The sequence below is a fragment of the Choloepus didactylus genome, chromosome 4 (assembly GCF_015220235.1).
Source record: "Choloepus didactylus isolate mChoDid1 chromosome 4, mChoDid1.pri, whole genome shotgun sequence".
Classification (NCBI taxonomy): domain Eukaryota; kingdom Metazoa; phylum Chordata; class Mammalia; order Pilosa; family Megalonychidae; genus Choloepus; species Choloepus didactylus.
In genome coordinates this window covers 122830337-122851143 of record NC_051310.1, presented here as the reverse complement: position 1 = coordinate 122851143, position 20807 = coordinate 122830337, and the positions used below count along the sequence as shown (strand labels likewise).

The window sequence follows — 20807 nt, the reverse complement described above, 5'->3', positions numbered from 1 at the left end:
ATATCAGGAATTTCCCAGGTGGGGAAGTTTAATATTTCCACTTTTCCCCCAGTGCCTCAAGGGGGCTTTGCAAATACTTTTTATTCTCTGCCCAAATTGCTCTGGGTTGTGTCGGGTTTTCATGCTAACCTGATCTTACTCCCGATCCAAGGTTCAGTGTAATTATGGTGTTTGAGTAAACTCACCATGCAAGTTACATTATATAGCATGCTACAGAAAATACATATTTTTCACTAAATAAACTTCTCTTGCTTTGTTCTCACACAGAAGTCAGAGTTTTAAAACAGAGTCAATATCATCCTTTTCCCTTTAGTCTGGTTTATCTTAGTACTAACCAAGTCCATTTTGTTCCTATCTCTTATTAAAGTCTGATCTCTTTTTCATCTTTTTTAACATTTGCTGTTTGTGGTAAGTGCTGTCATTCATAGCTGCCAAACTCTGGCTCTTGAGTCTCAGGTGTCACACACATACCCAAAGTTCCAGGGACCGACCAGGTTATACACAAAGAGCTCAGCATCTCAGAATTTAGAGATAACCATTACAACTCAGGTATAGATGTAACTGCTGTAACAGCTTACAATCTAGGAACCTTTACCACAAGCCATTCCCTGATAACCTGTCTCTCAGATTCAGTTCTCAGAGTTTGCACATTATAGCTAGTCCATATTAGTGAGGTGTTGCAATGTTTGTCTTTTTGATTCTGGCTTATTTCACTCAACATAGTGTCTTCAATGTCCATTCACCTAGGTGCATACCTCACAACTTCATATCTTTTTGCTGTCGCTCAGTATTCCATTGAATGTATACACCACAGTTCACCATTTTGTTTATTGGTCGATGTATCCTTGGGTCACCTCCATCCATTGTGAATCGTGACTACTGCCACCGTAAACACCAGTGTGTGATGTCCATTCCTGTCCCGGCTCTCAGTTCTTCCAAGTATATATTACCCCATAACGGGGTTTCAGGACCATATGGCAACCCCATATTTAGCTTCCTGTGGAACCACCACACTGCCCTCCAGATGAGCTGCCGTATTCTGCTTCCTTACCAATAGTGAATAGGTATATCCCTCTCTCCAAAATTTCTCCAGCTCTTGTATCTCCCTGTTTATGTTAAACAGTTTTATTCACACACCATACGATCTGTTGTAAGTAAACAATCAATGATTCCCAATATAATCATATAATTGTACATTCACCACCACAATCTATGTAGGGACATTTCCATTTCTTCTGCAAAAAAAAGAGGAAAAGGAGAAAGAAAAAGAAGAATAAAAATATAAAAGATAGAATAAAAATAAAAATAAAATAAAGTACAATGAAAAGGTCAGACAACACCACCACCAGGAATCCCATATCACTCCCTTATATCCCCGTCTTATAGACAATTAGCTTTGGTGTATTGCCTTTGTTAAAATTAATGGAAACATCTCACAGTGTTACTGTTAACTGTAGACTCTAGTTTGCATTGATTATATTTTCCCCATACCATCCAATTTTCAACACCTTGCAATGCTGACATTAATTTGTTCTCCTTTTTTAAAAAACATTCTTATGTTTTTACACTTATTTAATTACCATCATTGACCACTCTAGGTTTCGCTAAGTTATACAATGCCAGTCTTTATCCTCTACCTTTCCTTCTGGTGTCGTACATACCCCTGGCCTTCCACTTTCAAACATACACTCATTTTTGTTTGGAGTACTTGCAATATTATGCTACCATCACAGTATTATGCTATCCATTTCTGGATCTATACAATCAATCCTGTTGAATCTTATGTGTTCCTTCAGCATCAAATGCCCATTTTCTGGCTTCTTTCTATCTTCCTGACAACCTGTGTTCTTAACTTTACCTCTAAAATTTCACTCATCAATGTTAGTTCATATTAGTGAGTCCATGGAGTATCAGTCCTTTTGTTTCTAATTTCACTCAGTGTAATGTCTATTGTCTACCATTTTGTCTTTTGGGTTTTTTATATGTCAGTACTTTAGTTCTCTCTCTTCCTCTCCCTTCGCCCCTCCCTCCCCTCTCCCTTCTCTCTCCCTTCTCTCTCCCTTCTCCCCTCTCCCTTCTCCCATTTCCCCTCTTAATGATAGTCTTATTTCTACTCTATTCTTTAAGCCTCTCTCTCGTCTTTTCCTGTCTGCCTATAGTGCTCCCTTTAGTTGTGCTCCCTTGTAGAGCAGGTCTCTTGTTCACAAACTCTCTCAGTGTATGTTTGTCTGAAAATATTTTAAACTCTCCCTCATTTTTGAAGGACAGTTTTGCCGTGTAATAGAATTCTTGGTTGGCAGTTTTTCTCTTACAGTATCTTAAATATATCATGCCACTGCCTTCTCACCTCCATGGTTTCTACTGAGAAATCTGCACATAATCTTATTGAACTTCCTTTGTATATGATGTATTTCTTTTCTCCTGCTGCTTTCAGAATTCTCTCTTTGTTTTTGACATTGATAATACTGATATTATGTGTCTTGGAGTAGGTCTATTTGGATCTATTGTGTTTGGGGTACACTGTGCTTCTTGGATCTGCAATTTTATGTCTTTCATAAGAGATGGGAAATTTTCAGTGATTATTTCCTCCATTGTTCTTTCTGCCCCTTTTCCTTTCTCTTCTCCTTCTGGGACACCCATGACACATATATGCATGTGCTTCATGTTATCATTAAGTTTCCTGAGACTCTGCTCATATTTACCCCCCTTTTCCCTATCTGTTCTTTTGTGTGTAAGATTTCAGATATCCATCTGCTAGTTCCTGAATCCTTTCTTCTTCCTCTTCATATCTGCTGTCGTATGTCTCCATTGTGTTTTTCATCCCCTCTATTGTGCGTTTCATTCCCATAAGTTCTGCCAATTGTGTTTTCAAACTTTTGAGTTCTTCCTTATGTTTGCCCAATTGATCTCTTTTGCCATATCTTCCCTCAACTCATTGATTTTATTTTTGAATTGATTTAGCATATTTGTTTGAAGATCTTTAATTAGTTGTTTCAATTCCTATATCCCATTTGAAGTTTAAGTTTGTTCCTTTGACTGGGCCATATCTTTCTTTTTTCTGGTGTGAATTTTATTTTTTTGTTGTCTAGGCATCTGGTTTCCTTGACTACCCCAGTCAGATTTTCCCAGATTAGACAGGCCCAGGTCTCATGAAGAGGGTGTAATCAGTATCAAGTTTCCCTGAGGATGAGACCCAGAAATTTGTTGGACTTTCCTGTGAGGCCTTCAGATGCTGTGCTTTCCCTATCCTGCCCAACAGGTGGCACTTGTCAGCCTGCAGCTCCCCACCAGCATAAAGAGGTGCATTGCCTTTAATTTTTAGTGGAACCTGTTCCTGCCATGGGCTGAGAGTGTCAGAAACCAAGTTTAAGTTGTTACCCCCCCCCCCCCCGACTCTAGGGTCGTAGTTCTCTGAGGGAGGGCAGCCACTTGAACTGGGCCCTGCCAGCCTCTTTTCTTAAGGAAGATAAGCCAGTTAGGGATTTATCTGGTACACTTGACTTCTGTTGACTCTCTATCTTTATAAACTCTACCTTTGCCTGGGTCAGCACTGACAATTGAAAACATCTGAGGCTTTCCTAATGAGCTGCTTAGAATAAGAGAAAAGAAGGAAAAAAGAAAGAAATCCCCTTTTCAGAGCCAGTCCCCAGATCCTCAGTTACCAGTCAAGAACCGGAGTTGGTGCCCAGCTCTACGTGTGCCCCATTTCTTGTGACACAGCCCTTTTCCAGTATTTTCAGCTCTGTCAATTCCAAAACCTCCATTTTTATTTATTTATTTATGTATTTTGTTTTCAGTCAGTCCCACCTCCTCTCTGCTGGGAGAAACCTCTGGTTTCCTTTCCTGCTTGTTTCCGTGTTTATCTGTGCTCATTGCTCATATTCGGTAGTCCGTATTTGTTAATTAAAACCGCAGTTGGAGCTTGGTTGAGTTACTTTCCCTTGATCCTGGTAGACTGCTGCTTTGTCCTACAGGGAAGTATATACGAACTCAGCTTGCTGTGCCAGTGGGTTAGGGGCACCAGCTCCACAGTTTGAGGAGCTTTACTATAGTTCTTATGCTGCGATCTCAGCTGTTCCACCCATTCCAGACTAGTGTATGATCTTTGTGCAGTCACAGACATCCCTCAGCAGTTGTTTCAGACTAATTACAAGTTGTTCCTGGCTATATGCTAGTTGTCCAGAGGACTGACTAAATTCCATACCTCCCTTTGCCACCATCTTGCCCCACCAATTCTTTTATTATTATTTTTTTTCTAACTAAAATCTATTTTGTGAATATTGCCTTATATTAACCCAGGCTTGTGTTGATATGTCAATATTTAAGTCATTAGTCTGGAGTAAAGATGACTATTACTGGTTTGATCATCAATCACTATGCATCTTCTTTTTTCTTTACAAGTTAAGTACAGGTTTTCTTGTTTAGAAGCCAGAAATTTTATGCTTTAAAGTTATTTTTTGTTCTTGGAAGTTTATTTTGTTGGCAAATCTGATATTGATGACTATTTTATTTCTCAGTTGAGGCAGATACATGCCACTGACTATTAAATAAAATGTTCACTCGTATTTAGATGACTGCCTTAATGGATGAGTGAGTACCATATTTAATTTTTCTCTTGCCACTTTATGTTGACAGCCATCACCAATGTCAGTTCTTTAAAGAAGGTGGATGACAAATATATATTACTTATTTACTATATATATCTTGATAATAATGACTGAAACAGTATAGTCATAGATTCTGGAATTTTAAAAAGATGGCATTGATAAAAGATTTGGAAGAAAGCATATGTATTATTTTTTCTTTTTAAACACTATTTTTAATATTTCAAATGTATGTATATATATAGATGTAGCTTGTAGGAAATTAGAAAATATAAATAAGCAAAACTAAAATAAAACACCACCCAGAGATGACATCAGTAATATTTTACTGTATATCTTTTCTTGTACTCATGTACATACACACGAGTTTCTTTACCAAAATTGAATCAATTGTTTAATTACCAGCTTCTTTCTGTTAAAAATTTTTGCTTTTTCATGATAACAGTTTTTCGTCTTTTCTAATACCCAGTCTATACCCATATTTACTCAGTTTTTCAAAAAAATATTACTTACAGTTGATCTGTTCAAACCAGGTCCAATCCAGGATGACTCATTGCATTGGATAATTATTACCCATTTATTTCTCCCACCCCTTTTATGACACTGACTTTTTGTTGTGTAGAATGTCATAGTGTTTTGATACATCTAGTTGCTTCCTAGAGGTACCTTTAGCTTATTCCCATGTCTTGTATTTTAAGTAAGTATATAATTTTAAATGTAGCTAAAATGTAAATCTCTCCCCAAATTTATGTTTCAGCCAGATCAGTGTCGTAACTATAAATAATGAATGATTTTAGTCCTCATCTTTCTTGTTGGTCAAAGACTAGAAACTAAAGATGTGCTTTCCTGAATTCTCTATGCCCATTTCTTAATTTAGGGTGAATTAATAAAAAGATTACTTTTATTTACAAATATTTTCAAACCTTATCTCAAGTCTTTGATGTTTTGTTTGTAAATACATGTTATCTGTAGGATTTTTTAAAAAAATACTTAAAAAAACATTTAAATCAATATTTTTTCTAAGAAAGTGAAATTATTGTGAACTAGGGATAATTTCAGTCATTTGAATACCTTGCCTTATTTTCTAGTAAACCATTACTGATCAAATTAGAAAGTTTTAATTAAAGGATCAAGTATTGAAATCTACATCACCATATGTTTCCATTTTTGGAAATGTATATTGCTTAGTATAATATGTTTGAATGATTATTTAAGAAAGTGGGCTCCTGAGAGATTTGACATTTTGATCTTTTACTTAATTGAATTCCACTGCTGCTGCTTTTCCATTGTAATAGGGAAATTGCTGATAGACTGTGTCACACTAGGCCTTCAAATGCAGTATCATCCACACACCACTAAAATATGAATCTAAAAACAAAGTATGAACCTTCAGGATTTTATTTCTGAAAATTCCATTGGAGAATTTACAGCTACAAAATTTCACCTTATGGGGAAAAACAGCTTTGGGGGACTAAGACTGCAAACAAACATGAGTCCTCATATTTTTTTTATATTTATTAAACCAAAACAATAAAGAAAAGTCTTAACAGAAGTAACTTGTGAACATTTTACACATTTCAGCTTACATGAACATTATGCAGTTCATTTCCATTTATTGACCCTGATTATTAAAAACAATACTCCCTCGCCCAAAGTTTTAGTGAGTGGTGAGTCATTTTTCTCTCATGCAGATTGAGTGTTATCCTCTCCTTCATTGAAATGCTTACTACCTTTCCGGTTTTATGACTCAGTAGAAAGTGATGCCGGATCTTTTCTGTTATGTCTGTCCATAGGCATGTATGAGATGAGGAAAAAGCTTTAGACAATGTTCACTTATTCAGTGATTATTTCTGATCCTTTACTGAAGCCTTTCATACCTAGCACCAGGAGCATTGCTGAGCTTTCTGACCTGGATCAGGGTGCCCAAATTTCCAAGCCTAAATTCCTCCACGCTAGACATAGGAATCCTATTTCTAAGGTCTGCTTTTAATTTCCTTTCCTAAGCCTGAATTACAAAAATCTTGGTTTTTGCTTGGTTTCCCACTTTGTCCCATTTTCTTTTTTTAAAACTCTATATACACCTTGTTTTCTAAATATGCCTCATGAGAATGACTGAATTTGAAGCTCTCAGTAAAAGTAAGTGCAATCAGGGGTGAATCTGTATATTGTCCAATTACCTGTTAGCAGGTAAGGGGAATTACTAGTCTGGAAGGAATATATATATATATTGACATGTACTTTATTAATATATTGAGGTATAAAAGGTAATCTTGATTTTTCAATTTACAAAACAACATTATAGCAACAAAACCAGAAGGAAATTTTTTTCATGTGTAACTTTTATCTTACAGGCAGTTTTCTTTTTAATTATTTAAAATTATTTTTCAGCTGTTTTCTTAAGAAAGATAGATTTTTCTTCATATTCATAGTGTAAATGAAGATTGCTCAACAATGGACCGCATTCCTCTCTCATCTACTCTGGATATCCTTTTAGAAAGTAAGGAAAAACCGGAAGCTGTACTAATAACAGCTGTGAAGGAAGTTCACCTAGTCTCCCAAAACTCTTGGCACTTCATAACCCTTTCTTCCTAAGGCCAATTCAGGAAGCTTTTATTGAGCATCACCCCTTTGTATTTAAGTAATCTTTAGTGGTTTGGGTCTGCTGTGGGTTAGAGCTGTGTGATAGGAAGGAATAAGGAGTGTCTGAGGGCAAAGAGGGATAGCGAACCGCAGATGGGCAGAGCTCACAACACTTGGATTGATTTCCTTTCACATTTGGGAACATCCTCCCTCTGATCTGCTTGAATGATGGTTTGGAAACTGTTGGCATAGAAGATTTTCCAAGCAAAATATGGACATTTTACTTCAAGAAAAAATCCCAACAACTCACTAATGGCCATTAGGACATTTTTACCCACGTGATTAACTCTCATGATGATAGCAAGCAAATAGCATGAGAATGATTGTCTATTTTAAGATTCACTTCATTTGCTCTGCTGTATATTCTCCTGGGTCTCTTTGAGGTTCACCCCCACCCTGTAAATTTGTATATTACTGGTGTTAAAAACCAGAAGAAAGAGAGAGGCAGGAGCCATATTTAAGGGCGTATGGGAATAGTAGACTAATGTGAAGGAACACTAGAAAATCCAAGCCAAGAGTATTAAACCTATGTTTACACAGTAACGAGAGTGATTTCTTTAGGTAGTTAGTAAATTTTCTATAGTGGCAATTTCTGAAAAGAAAGTTCTAAAATTATTTTGAAAGGTGGCAATGTAAGTTAAATAAGTGTTAAGCTTTCCAGGGAGACAATTTTGAAAAACATCATAGTTTAGGTATAAGTGCTGATACACATATTTAGAAAATAATTAGTCTTGATGCAGATCATATTAAATAATTTGAAATGGCCAGTGATTGGAACAGCTGTTGGTTGCAATTCATAATTCTATGTTGAAGTGCAGAATTCTTGGTCTTATTGGGAAGACTACTGAGATAGAGTTTTCAGAATGAAGCTGAGTTTTCTGTTCCTTTGATTTCAGTCACCATTTCAGTCAACACTTTGGGACTTGTTAAGGTCCCAGAAGTAATGAAGGGGAGGGATCAGAGGATCACAAGTTCAATAATGTAAGAGTTGGTTGATGCATTTTAAAGGCAAGTATTGTACATTCTGTAGCATCTGAAAGAAAGTTGAAGCTGCTGGTGCTCAAGAGATAGCAGCTCAAAAAAACAGGCTTTTCTGCTCCTGAGATTATGCTTAAATGACAGTCTGGCTTGTTGGAAAGTGAATAGAAAGAAAAAGCCAACTGAATAGTTTCATGTTAATTCCATTTACTTTAAAATATGTCTTCCATAGATAGATCATGATGTAAATTGTGTGGGGATGGACTGGTAGTGTCACAACTTGTAACTGTATTTTCAGAACCTCATGATTATATTATTGTGTAAATTATGTCATCCTTCCTTGAAAGTACTTTTCTTTTACCTAGGTAATTCTACGCCCTAGTTTGGTTATCATAGAGGACTTTTTTTTTTTTAATTCATTTTATTGAGATATATTCACATACCATGCAGTCATACAAAACAAAGCATACGTTCGATTGTTCACAGAGCCATTACATAGTTGTGCATTCATCACCAAAATCAATCCCTGACACCTTCATTACCACACACACAAATAACAATAATAATAATTAAAGTGAAAAAGAGCAATTAAAGTAAAAAAGAACACTGGATGCCTTTGGTTTTTTCCTTCCCCCATTTTTCCACTCATCCATCCATAAAGTAGACAAAGGGGAGTATGGTCTGTATGGCTTTCCCAATCACATTTTCACTCCCATAGAGAATTTTTAAAGGATAACAAAAACAATAGAGATAAAGTAAATCAGACTTCAGAGCTAGCTTTAGCTAAAGTCAAGATTGTTGGGTAAATAATAGTTGAAATAAACCCATGAAGAAAGTAAAAGCTTGATTATTTTGTTGTTTAGAGAAAAGTTTGAGTTACACAGTAAAATGAGGGTGTTAAGAGTGAAATTTTCATAATACACACCAAGAATGAAAGTGAATGTCTTATTTCTATAATATTTTCACCATGGATTTTGTTGACTGCTTTAAATCTTTTATCCTTGATAGTCTCTAAATTCTATCTTAAAGTATTAAAAATTTTTATAATAAATTAATGAGAACTGATTTTCTTTACTAAAATCATGTTACTGACAATTTCCAGGAATGTTTTTAGTTCTGAAACAAGGTGTACATGGAATTTAATCAAAGGTCTTTAATAAATAAGTTCACTTTCTTTCTCTTAGAAGGGAAATATCTGGTTTCATAGTTTTCACATTTACAGTGCTTGTATTACTTCATGCATTCTTAACAGTTGTATGTCTCAGACTGATCTTTTTAATTAATACTCAGATTTATTCATGGCCTAGTGTCCAGTGGTCTGAACATAATCACCTTTACAGTTATACACTTAAACACTTATCCTTGCTGAAGCTCAAGTATTTTTTTCCAGCTATTTTTTAGTGACCATTTATCATCAAAATTACCTTAAATGCATTTAAAATTCCATTTATGTTTTACTTATTCCTTCAGTAAATATTTGTGGAAAAACTTTTGTCTATGACTCTGCAAAAAAGGCAAGGATCTTTTTACATCTTATGTTTTTGTTTAGTTTTTCATGGTAGTGTGAGAATTGAGTAGCAAAACAATGTTCAAACCACAGGTTTGCATGATTCTGTTTAGAACATTGGCTTAATTTATGATTTCATGGCTGCAAATCTTGCTTCCAGAGCCGCTTCAATGGCTCCTGTGACTTGGTTGCTTAATAAAGTCATCTCTGAATGACAAAGGTTGCAATCAAACCTGGTCGAGAGTATGACGGCAAAGTGAAAAACAGAAGCATTTTAGGAGACTAATTCCTACCTGGTCACTGGATTTCTTATCAAGGATGATTAAAATAAAAGCTGCAAGGCTTCATGTATCAAGTATTATTTTCAAGTAGCGTGTGCTCTATAAAGGTAAGATGCCCAACCCCCATAAATAGTAAATATTCAATTGTCTATCTATTATGATTCTAGATCTTTGAAAAAATGTTAAGATTTGGATTCTGTCTTTAAGGAAATTCAGGTCCATTTTAGAAAGACAAGATTAATAGTTATGAAACAGTTAAGAAAGAACTTAAGTAATAAATTTTACTCTTTGGTGTTGATTTTAAGTGCAGAGAAAATTTAAATTCAGGAGTTTTAGAGTAACTGATGTGAGCTTCATGAAAGTGGTAAAAATGAAAGGTAAGTGAGGATTTGAAGCTAATGCTCATGTAGTTTTTTTTTAATGCAATTTTGTTGACATATATTCACATACCATACAATCATCCATGGTGTACAATCAGCGGTTCATAGTATCAGCATATAGTTATGCATTTATCACCCCAATCTATTTTTTAATTGTTTTATTGAGATATAGTCACATACCATACAGTCATCCATGGTGTACAATCAGCTGTTCACATTACCATCATATAGTTGTGCATTCATCACCCCAATCAATTTTTTTTCCACTGGTTAAGGAATTTTTATTAAAGCAAGAATTTTATAATCCAAATTACGTTTCCTTGCTCAGCTATCAATTCTGTTATCTAAAACAGAAGTGATGTTCTGAGCTATTCCACAGTAAAGAATTACAAAATTAAAGAAAGGAATGCTTTAAATTTTTGTACTTTGCTGAAAATTCTTTTTCCCAGGGTCTATAAAACATTAATTTGTTTTTATATTTTACTGTGGTTTTGAGTGTGTGTGTGTGTTTTTTTTGTTTGTTTGTTTGTTTTTGTTCTTAAATCAGTAAGTAATCTAGGACTAGCATTATGTTTGCTAGCCCTGGCATTTGCTCAGTACATAAGGTTCAAAGTTTTCTTTCCTTTTTTTATTTATTTTATATTTTGCAATGTTTTTTTCCCACAATATTTAAGTTTTTCGATGTTTAGATATTTTTCTTCGGTGAAGCACAAGTTTCTTTTCGTGGTCCCTGATCAATTTTAAACAGTTGGAACACCAGTGGCACTGTTAACTGCTTTCTGGGCAGCTTCTTTAGCTTGGTGGGCTTGTAGTACAGCTACAGCTTCATCAACCTTAGAACAGAGAGACTCTGGAGAATCAAGCATATGAAGAAGTTCTGAATTATCAATCTCCAACAACATACCGGTGATTTTACCAGCAAGCATAGGGTGCATGGCTTGAATAAGAGGACAGAGCCATTCACCCAACATCTGCTTTTGCTCTTGAGGAGGGGCAGATGCCAACATGGAAGCAGTCAAAGGTTCCTGATCTTGTACATGAACAGCAGGCTGCAGCATGGTAAGTTGTGGCTGTGCATTAAGATGTTGTGGATTGCGAACTCCCGCAGCATATTTATACTGGAACGGTGCGGACAGCAGGAGTAACTGCAGCAGCAGCAGCTGCAGGGCATGGACCCATTGTCTGTGTTGATGTATTAACAACACGTTGTGTTGACATGACTTGTGGAACATGTAAAGAAGTGGTCTAGGAGCGGCTGGGCGGATAGCACCGGGCATATTTTGGAATGGATGAGGTCTGGCACCTTGAGCAGTCCAGCGAGGAATTGGTCTTAGTTGAGCAATTTGGCTAGGAGGATAGTATGCAGCATGGTTTTGAGTTTGTGGGTTAGCTGCCATGAAGTAACCTGAAGGAGGTGCTGGCTGGTAGGGGTTGATTACAGGGTTGGGCACAGCTCTTACACTTGCCATTCTCTGCATATACTGGTTAGTGAGGTGAGCCTGGCGCTCTTCTTTGCGCTGAGCTAAAGCTACGTACGATGGTTTGGTGGCCACAGTTCTACCATTCATTTTGGTAACAGTTTTAGTGGCTTCTTCTGGGGAGGAGAAACATGCAAAACCAAACCCTTTGCTGCAACCACCCTCCATCATAACCTTTGCATTAGTGATTGTACCAGATGGAGAAAACTCTTTCTGGAGACGTTCATCATCAATACCATCATCAAGATTTTTCACATAAAGGTTAGCACCCTGGTATCTGGTGATTCTATCTTGCTTCATCTGTTCAAATTTCTGCTTAAGTTCCGTCTGTCATTCCACTTTTTTTCTGAGCTCGACCAATGGAAATTTGTTTTCCATTGAGCTCCTTTCCATTCACCTCATCCACAGCTTTCTTGTGCATCTTCATCATGCATTTCGAAGCTCAAAAATCCAAAGCCTTTGGATTTTCCACTTTTATTAGTCATTACTTTCACACTTAAGGCAGGTAGGTCCAAACTTGCCAAAGAGATCCTTAAGGCACTCATCATCCATTTCTTCTCCAAAATTCTTGATGTAGACATTAGTGAACTCTTTTGCCCCAGCTCCAAGTTCGGCTTCTCATTCTTTACTAGACTTAAATAGTCCAACAAATACTTTGTGATCATTTAGAAGCATCCCATTCATTTTTTTCAATAGCTCTTTCAGCTGCTTCCTGTGTCTCAAAATGTACAAATCCGTAGCCCTTGGAACTATTTTCATCACAAACCACCTTACATGAAAGGATGTTACCAAAAGCAGAAGGTGTATCATACAGTGCTTTATTATCAGTAGATTTGTGCAAATTTTTAATGAATATGTTGCCCACTCCACTTTTGCAAAGTGATGGATTACGCTGAGACCACATGATGCCTACTGGCTTGCCGTTTATAACATCACAATTCCTGGTTCCCACAGCACGCTCTGCATCCGCCGGCTGCTGGAAGTTCGTATTAGCGTAGCCCAAGGAGCGGCGGGTGATTATGTCCCTGCAGACCCGGATGGAGAGGATGGGCCCGGCCGGGCTGAAATTCTCGTAGAGCATCGCCTCGGTCATGTTGGGGTGTAGGTCTCCCACGTAGAGCGACACCATGGGGTAGCTGGTGGCACTGGGGTTCATCTCAGCACAGCTGCCCGCAGGGCCACAGGCCGCGACCTTTCTTTGAGAGGAGAGTGAGTGCTAGGGCCGGGGACCGGAGCTGGGGGGGGGGGGGGAGCGGGGCAAGCGCAGAGGGACAAAAATTAACCGGAATCAAGAACTCAGTGGCCGCAGTACTGGGTCGATCCCCTGCCACTGGCTGCTGGCTGGGGAGCGGGGTGGCGGTGTTGGGTCCCGGCAGCGCGAAGGCCTCGGTCTCTTGGTTCTTTCTTGGACCTGCTGCAGGGTGGCGGGCTGGTGGGTCTTGCCTGCTTTACTGGGTTATTTTATAAGAGAGGAAGGAAAAAAAAATAAAAGTCTGGCGGGGGTGATGCGGCTTTTTTGTAAATTTTGGGGGGTTTTTTAAAAGATTTTCTTTTGGATTTTTTAATAATAAATGTGTGTTCCGAGCCCGGAGCACACATTCCGCACTCTCAGCACTAACCGCTGGGAAGAAGGGCCCCAATCTATTTTTGAACATTTTCCTTACACCAGAAAGAATCAGAATAAAAAATGAGAGTAAAGAAGAACACTGAAATCATCCCCCCCATCCCACCCTATTTTTGATTTAGTTTTTGTCCCCATTTTTCTACTCATCCATCCATACACTGGATAAAGGAAGTGTGATCCACAGGGTTTTCACAATCTCACCCTCACCTCTTGTAAGCTACATTGTTATACAATTATCTTCAAGAGTCAAGGCTACTGGGTCGGAGTTTGATAGTTTCAGGTATTTACTTCTAGCTATTGTAATACATTAAAATCTAAAGAGGATTATCTGTATAGTGCATAACAATGTCCACCAGACTGCCCTCTCGACTCCATTTGAAATATCTCAGTCACCAAAGCTTCACTTCATTTCGTCTCGCACCGTTCTTTTGGTCAAGAAGATGTTCTCAATCCCAGGATGCTGTGTTCAGACTCATCCCCAGGAGTCATATCCCATGTTGCCAGGGAGATTTACACCCCTGGGAGTCAGGTCCCGTGCAGAGGGGAGGGCAGTGATTTCACCTGCCAGGTTGGCTTAGCAAGAGAGAGGGGGCCACATGCGAGCAACAAAGAGGCACTCAGGGGGAGACCCTTAGGCACAATTATAAGCAGGTTTAGCCTCTCCTTTGCGGTGAAGAGTTTCGAAAGGGCAGGCCCAAGGTTGAGGGCTCAGCATACCAAGCCGTCAGCCCTCAATGTTTGTGAGAACATCAGCAACAATCCAGGTGAGGAAGTCCAACACTTCTGCATTTTGCCCCAGCTCCTGAGGGGAGCCCTGCATATATATTTTTATTCTTCACCCAAATTACTTTGGGATGTGTTGCTATTTCACTCTAACCTATACAAACCTACCATATCACATCCTAAAGTTCCATGCAATTGTGGTGTTTGAACAAACTGACTGTAGAAGTTACATTGTTTAGAAAATACAGACTCTGCACCAAATAAACATTACTTCCCTCGGTCTCACGTGGAAGTTGAAGTTTTAACACACAGTTTCACCCTTTTCCCTTTGGCCCTATTTGCCCTAACGTTAACCAGATCTGCTTCATATCTCTAATTGAAGTGTGGGCTCTTTTTCAGTTTTTTTTTTTTTTTTTTTATTATTAAAACAGTTGCTGTGTGTGTTAATACTGACATATTTGCTGAGCTGTATTTCTGAGTTTCAGGTGTCATACAGATACCCAGTATTCCAGAGACCAGTCGGGTTATACACAAAGGGATTAGCATCTCAGAGTTTGGAAATAGCCATTACAGTTCAGGAATAGATGTGACTGCTCTAAGAGCTTACAATCTAGGACCCTTAAAATAATTGTTTCCCTGTTAGGCTGTGCTCTAAGATTCAGTTCTGAGTTTCCACATTGTAGTTAGTCCATATCGGTGAGGCATTATAGTGTTTGCCTTTGTTTCTGGCGTTATTTCACTCAAAATGCTGTCTACAGGATCCATTCATATCACACAGCTTCTCTCCTCGTAGTTGGTCAGTGTTCCATTGTATGCATACACCACAGTTCACTGTTCTGTTCCTCGGTGGATGTACCCTTAGGCCACCTCCACCCATTGCAAATCATGAATACTGCCTCCATAAACACCAGCGTGCAAACGTCCATTCATGTCTCTGCTCTCACATCTTCCAAGTATATACCCCGTGATGAGGTTGCAGGACCTTTTGGCCCCCACATACTTAGCTTCTTGTGGAACTACTACACTGACCTCCAGAAAGGCTACACCATTCTGCTTCCTCATCAACAGTAACTAGATACATTCCTCTCTCCATGTTTTATCCAGCACTTTTACCCCTATTTATATTTTTTCCTGCAATTTTTTTAGAGATACAGTGACATACCATACAATTAGCCAGTGTACAGTCAGTTGGTAACGGTATCATCATATAGTTGTACATTTATCACCACAGCACTTGAACATATTGATTACTATGAAAAAGTTTTTTTTAGCAAATAATAAAAAAGATAATAAGAAAAATAAAATGTCATACAATATAATAGTAAGGACAGAAAACAACATCACTACCAAGAATCCCATATCCCTCCCTATATTCCCCTCTCATACACATTTAGCTTTTGTATATTGCCTTTGTTACATTTAATGGGAGCATAGTACAATGTTACTGTTGACCATAGACACGGTTTGCTTTATGTTTTTTCCCAAATACCATCCCTTTTTCAACATTCTGCATGGTTGACATTCGTTTTCCCGCATGTAAAAACATTTTTATATTTGTGCATTTAGTAATAGTCATTGGCTACTCCAGTTTTGGCCAAGTTACAGTCTCAGTCTTTATCATCTATCTTTACCTCTGTTGTTACACATTCCTCTTTCCCACCTCTTTCAGCCATACTCACAAACATCTTTGTTCAGTGTACTTACAATATTGTGCGGCCATCACACAGTATTATGCTATCTATTTCTGGATCTGTACAGTCAATCCTGCTGAACATTGTAGTCCTTCAGCACCAAATGCCCGATGTCTACCCTCTTTTTATCTCCTGGTAGCCTGTGTTATCTGCTGTTAACTTTCATAGTTTGCTCATTAATGTTGGTTCATGTTATGAGACCATACAGTATTTGTCCTTTTGTTTCTGGCTAACTTCACTCAACATAATGTCCTCAAGGTTCATCCACATTATTATATGTTCCGTGTCTTTGTTCTGTCTTAGAGCTGCAGAATATTCCATTGTGTGTATGTACCACAGTTTTTTTTATCTACTTGTCTGTCGATGGACATTTGGGCTGTTTCCATCTCTTGGCAATCGTGAATAATGCTGCAGTAAACATTGTTTTACAAATGTCTGTTTGTGTCTTAACTTTCAGTGCCTTTGAGTATATACCTAGCAATGGAATAGCTGGGTCATATGGCAACTGTATACTTAGCTTCCTGAGGAACCTCCACACTGTCTTCCAGAGTGGTTGCACCATTCTACATTCCCACCAACAATGAATAAGTGTGCCTCTTTCTCCACATCCTCTCCAGCACTTGTCATTTTCTGTTTTTTGGATAATGGCCATTCTGGTAGGTGTGAGATGATATCTCATTTATTATTTTTTAGTTATGGAAGTTGAGGGTTTCTGTAACAATTAGGCATAAAATGCAGTATTCCCATATACCACCCCAGCACCTTGCATTGGTGTAGGGCATTTGTTATAATTCATGAAAGCACATTTTTAGAATAGTACTTTTAACTATAGTGCATGGTTTAACTTAGGGCCTACTGTTCATGCGTACAGTTCCATGGATTTCTAAAAATCTTTATTCTAGCAACATAAATACAGCTTAAAATTTCCCCTTAACCACATTGAAATATATAATTCAGTGCTGCTAATTATGTTCACAGTGTTGTACTACTGTTGCCACTAGCCATTACTAAAACTTTTCCATTGTCCCAAATAGAAACTATACATTTTAATCTCTAACCCCTTGTTCTCTCCCCCTATTCTGTCCCCTGGTAGCCTATATTCTGGATTCTGCCTCTTTGAGTTTGCTCATTCTAATTGTGTCAGATCAGTGGGAGCATACAGTATTTGTCCTTTTGTGTCTAACTTCATTCAACATGATGTCTTCAAGGATCATCTATGTTGTCACGTTTTGGAATTTAATTTCTTTTACAGCTGAATAATATTCTGTTGTATATGTATATATCACATTTTGTTTATACATTTATCAGTTGGTGGACACGGGTTGTTTCCATCTTTTGGCATTTGTGGATAATGCTGCTGTGAACATTGATGTGCAACTACCTGTCTGAGTCCCTGCTTTCAATTTTTCTTGGTATCTTCTTTTCAATATTACCACCAGATGAAGTATGAAAAACTTGGGTTTTCACAACTTTTTGGTTTTTGGAATTTTGTATAAGGAATTGTGAATCTTGCTCCCTGATGTCTTAATATTCCCAGGATCTGTATTACTTACTCCTGTGAAGAAAGGAAACTATTCTGGATTGATTTTTTTATGAACCATATATGTTTCTGGTTGAAAGGATGTAAAGTATGTATCATTAGAAAATATAATTAGAAAAAGTATGTGCATGTTATGCTCGTGTGTGTATGAGAGAGTGAGAGAGGACAGAGAAAGAGAAGTGGTTGGTTTGGTACATGGGAGTGATAAACGGGGTCTCTTAGCACTGTTACATCCTTGTTTTAGTTCAGGGTTTGGTTACTAATGTGATGTGAAATGAAACCTTAATTGTAGTTTCACAGCTGTGTTAGTACTTAAGCTCATCACTAACAAATTCTCTTGACAGAGATTAAAAAAATAGAAATTCGAGGACTATGTAAAATTACAGATAAACAATCAGAATATTCTCTCTGTCATACAAAATAATTGTAAAAAATTTTAAACAGTCACAACAGAATATGGCTTAAACTGCTGTTTTACTAATCTTAATGGAGTGAGAAGTGTTTTCTGCAGTATATAGGCAACCAAAGAAGCCATTTCACCTTGTCTATTTAATAACTCAGGGACTGTGGCTCAGGACAGGAAATGAAGAATACCTGAGCCAATTGAAATAGGTAAGCAGAAACTAATGATCCAAATTGGGAAAAGACTAGGACATTGGGGATTAACACCCTCCCGTTATGAAAATTCCCATGAGATCTCAGATGACCTCAAGAGGTTTGCACTTTTGTTTTAAGAACCTTTGTAAAATTGTGCTAAGACACAATGAAAAATACTCAGGCTATAATATTGCTTAACCATTGAAGTACCAATAAATTTGGTAAAAATTACCTTTCTTTTTCACTCTACTGTAGCAACGAAATGTCGGTCTCTGAATCAGTCTTGGATTCGGATGCTTCTATTTCTTTTTAAATATCAAAACCTTGAGTATTTCTTAAATTTATTATAAGGTCCTAGATCTTTACAAATATTACTGTATGAGAAGACATACTTTAATACCCTTCCAGTGCTTTTATGATGCCTTTTTTCTGACCTCTCTCTTCTTTGCTGACAAAAGCAAGTGTATGTACTTTTGTGAGGTCAATAAATGCTGATTCCTGCAAGAAGAAAGGTCTTAGGAAGTGAGCTTAGATGTTGTGGAGAGAGGAAGCACAAACAATGAGGCAACTGAATGAGCGGTATTGCAAAGGATTATTTGAAAGTGTGAGTCAGAAGCCAAATTAATATTACTTCCCTTGGGTCTGGTAATCTTCCTTCAAATGTATACAGTAGTGTATTTTGGCTTAGCTGGTTGATTTATCCGTAAATATGGAGAGAGACGGTAGCAAATTGACATTAAATTTCTCTTCTTTTTCATACCAAAAACTAAAGTATATTTGTAACCTTCTGATTTCCGTAACATATTAAACTTGAGCCATATAATTTAAGGTTGTGAAGTAGATGGTTTTTAGAAGAAAAGCTGGTTCATATAGTATATTTTTATTTACCCCATGATGCCTACTTGAAGAAATTTCATTTGTAATGATACCTTTAGGGAAACTAGGGCTTGTGAATTCCACTACTACAACCTGTTTAATTCTGAATAATTATTTTTCCTATTTAAATGAGGAGCTCAGTGACTAAAAGATTATTTCCTGCAGTTTTTCTTAAAGAATAGATTTAGAACTTGTAAGTAGGAAAACCAACAGGAGCATCCTAGAGGCTGATGGAATTTCAGTTATGAGGTTTTATTTATTTATTATAATTTGAACTGTGTGTTTTGGGGAGTGGGCAGAAAGGGGAAAGAAACATTTTGAAATCATACAGCAGCAGTTTGTGATCTTTTGTCGGTTCTTTTGTGAAGCAATAGATGACTGCAATTTGAAACTTAACATCAGAAAGATCTGTGTATTTGGTGATTCACATACTGCTGGATTTTCCACATGGCTTAAAACCTTTATAGAGATAATTTTGAGAACATATTTATTCTGTAGGACATAAAAGCCAGAGATGTGTGTTTCTAAAAAGACGGAAATGTGGTTTTTTTAAACATTGTAAGTTACTTTATGTTGCTGCTTTCATTTTAATTTTTGGTGTGTGTATTGTCAGAGAGTAGACTAAAATCAACTCTGTGTTGACAGAACCAAAAGAAAAAAAAAGTGAGCTTGCATTGCTAAATAAAATTTAAATGTTACTTTTAAAAGTAAAGCTTTACCCTTATGTACCTCTGATGTATGATCTGTATTTCCATAAGGAAATGTTGATTAAGTAGTTTCCATTTTGGTATTACTGTGTGTCCTGTTTTAAGTTGCTGACTGTGTAAAAATCTTTTAAGTCAAAAAAGCAGCTCAGCTTAAATCCTTGGTATTTATTATGGCAGAAACCAGAAATAGAAGCCTACCAGCAATTTTATTATCTGTTGAATGCCTTGGTATCTTTTGGAGTAAATTAGTTTTAAAAGTTTTAAAAAGAAGCTTTTGACTATAGAATTAAATGAGGTACTTTGTATATCCTTGCACACAATAGTGTTTTTTTTATTTGATTTTCTAAATACATATCTGCAGTTTTTTTAAAAAAGGAAACCCCAGCCTATGATGGCAGAATTGTCTCTGTTTAGTGAATCTCTGAGAGAGGTTGTCAATCTATAAAATATGCTAATTAAAATATAAGTCTGACAAAACTTGTTTGCATATAAATATTTGCATGATGGATTTATTTTGGATGAAATTCTTGAAAATTTTTCTGTTCATATCCTGAGGAAATCCAAGGTTGACTTAATTTGATTATCCTTGATAACAGAAAAAAAAGAGTATGGATTTGTAATATTAGTCTTCCTAAAGTAAGAACAATTTTTGAGGATAAGGCCAATTCTTGACTTCTAAGGCCTACTTATAAAGTGCAGTAATTCATTATTTAGTGCAATTAATTCTGTACCTTTAAATGTTACTAATAGGGACTTGTGTGGTTTGTGTCATCTGATTAAGTGTTTAAGTTTCTCTCTCATTGTCTGCTTTTATCACCAAAAGAAGAGGGAGAGAAAGAAAACTCTTGTAGCTGCTATTTTATATGAATTTAAGGTTTCAATAAGTGTTAACTAACTATGGAATCTTTGTTACATTGCCGTAGTTTTGGTATGGCATAATCAATAGTTTTTACTTTTAAAAAAGTTGGTAATTTTGCATTTTAATGAGGTTTAATTTTTTTGCCAATTAACACTGAAGGAAACAGAAATATAATGAGTAGCACTTGGAAAGAAAAGCTGTGGTTTGTAGTCTGATATGTGGTGTTCTAATTAAATTCGTAGTTTGGGAGAATTAAATTTGCAATTTAACATCATTCAGAAATAGGACTTACATGCATTTTCAAGATAAACCCAGTAAATAA

The 20807-nt window shown here is 36.9% G+C and overlaps 1 protein-coding gene and 1 pseudogene across 2 annotated transcripts in view; one reads left to right on the top strand and one right to left on the bottom strand.

Annotated features, from left to right (window-relative positions):
* The window catches only part of TCF12 (transcription factor 12), a 500835-nt gene that overhangs the window by 83586 nt on the left and 396442 nt on the right, over positions 1-20807 (top strand). The gene's annotated exons all lie outside the window — the stretch shown is intronic.
* Positions 11051-13024, bottom strand: LOC119531967 (annotated as a pseudogene).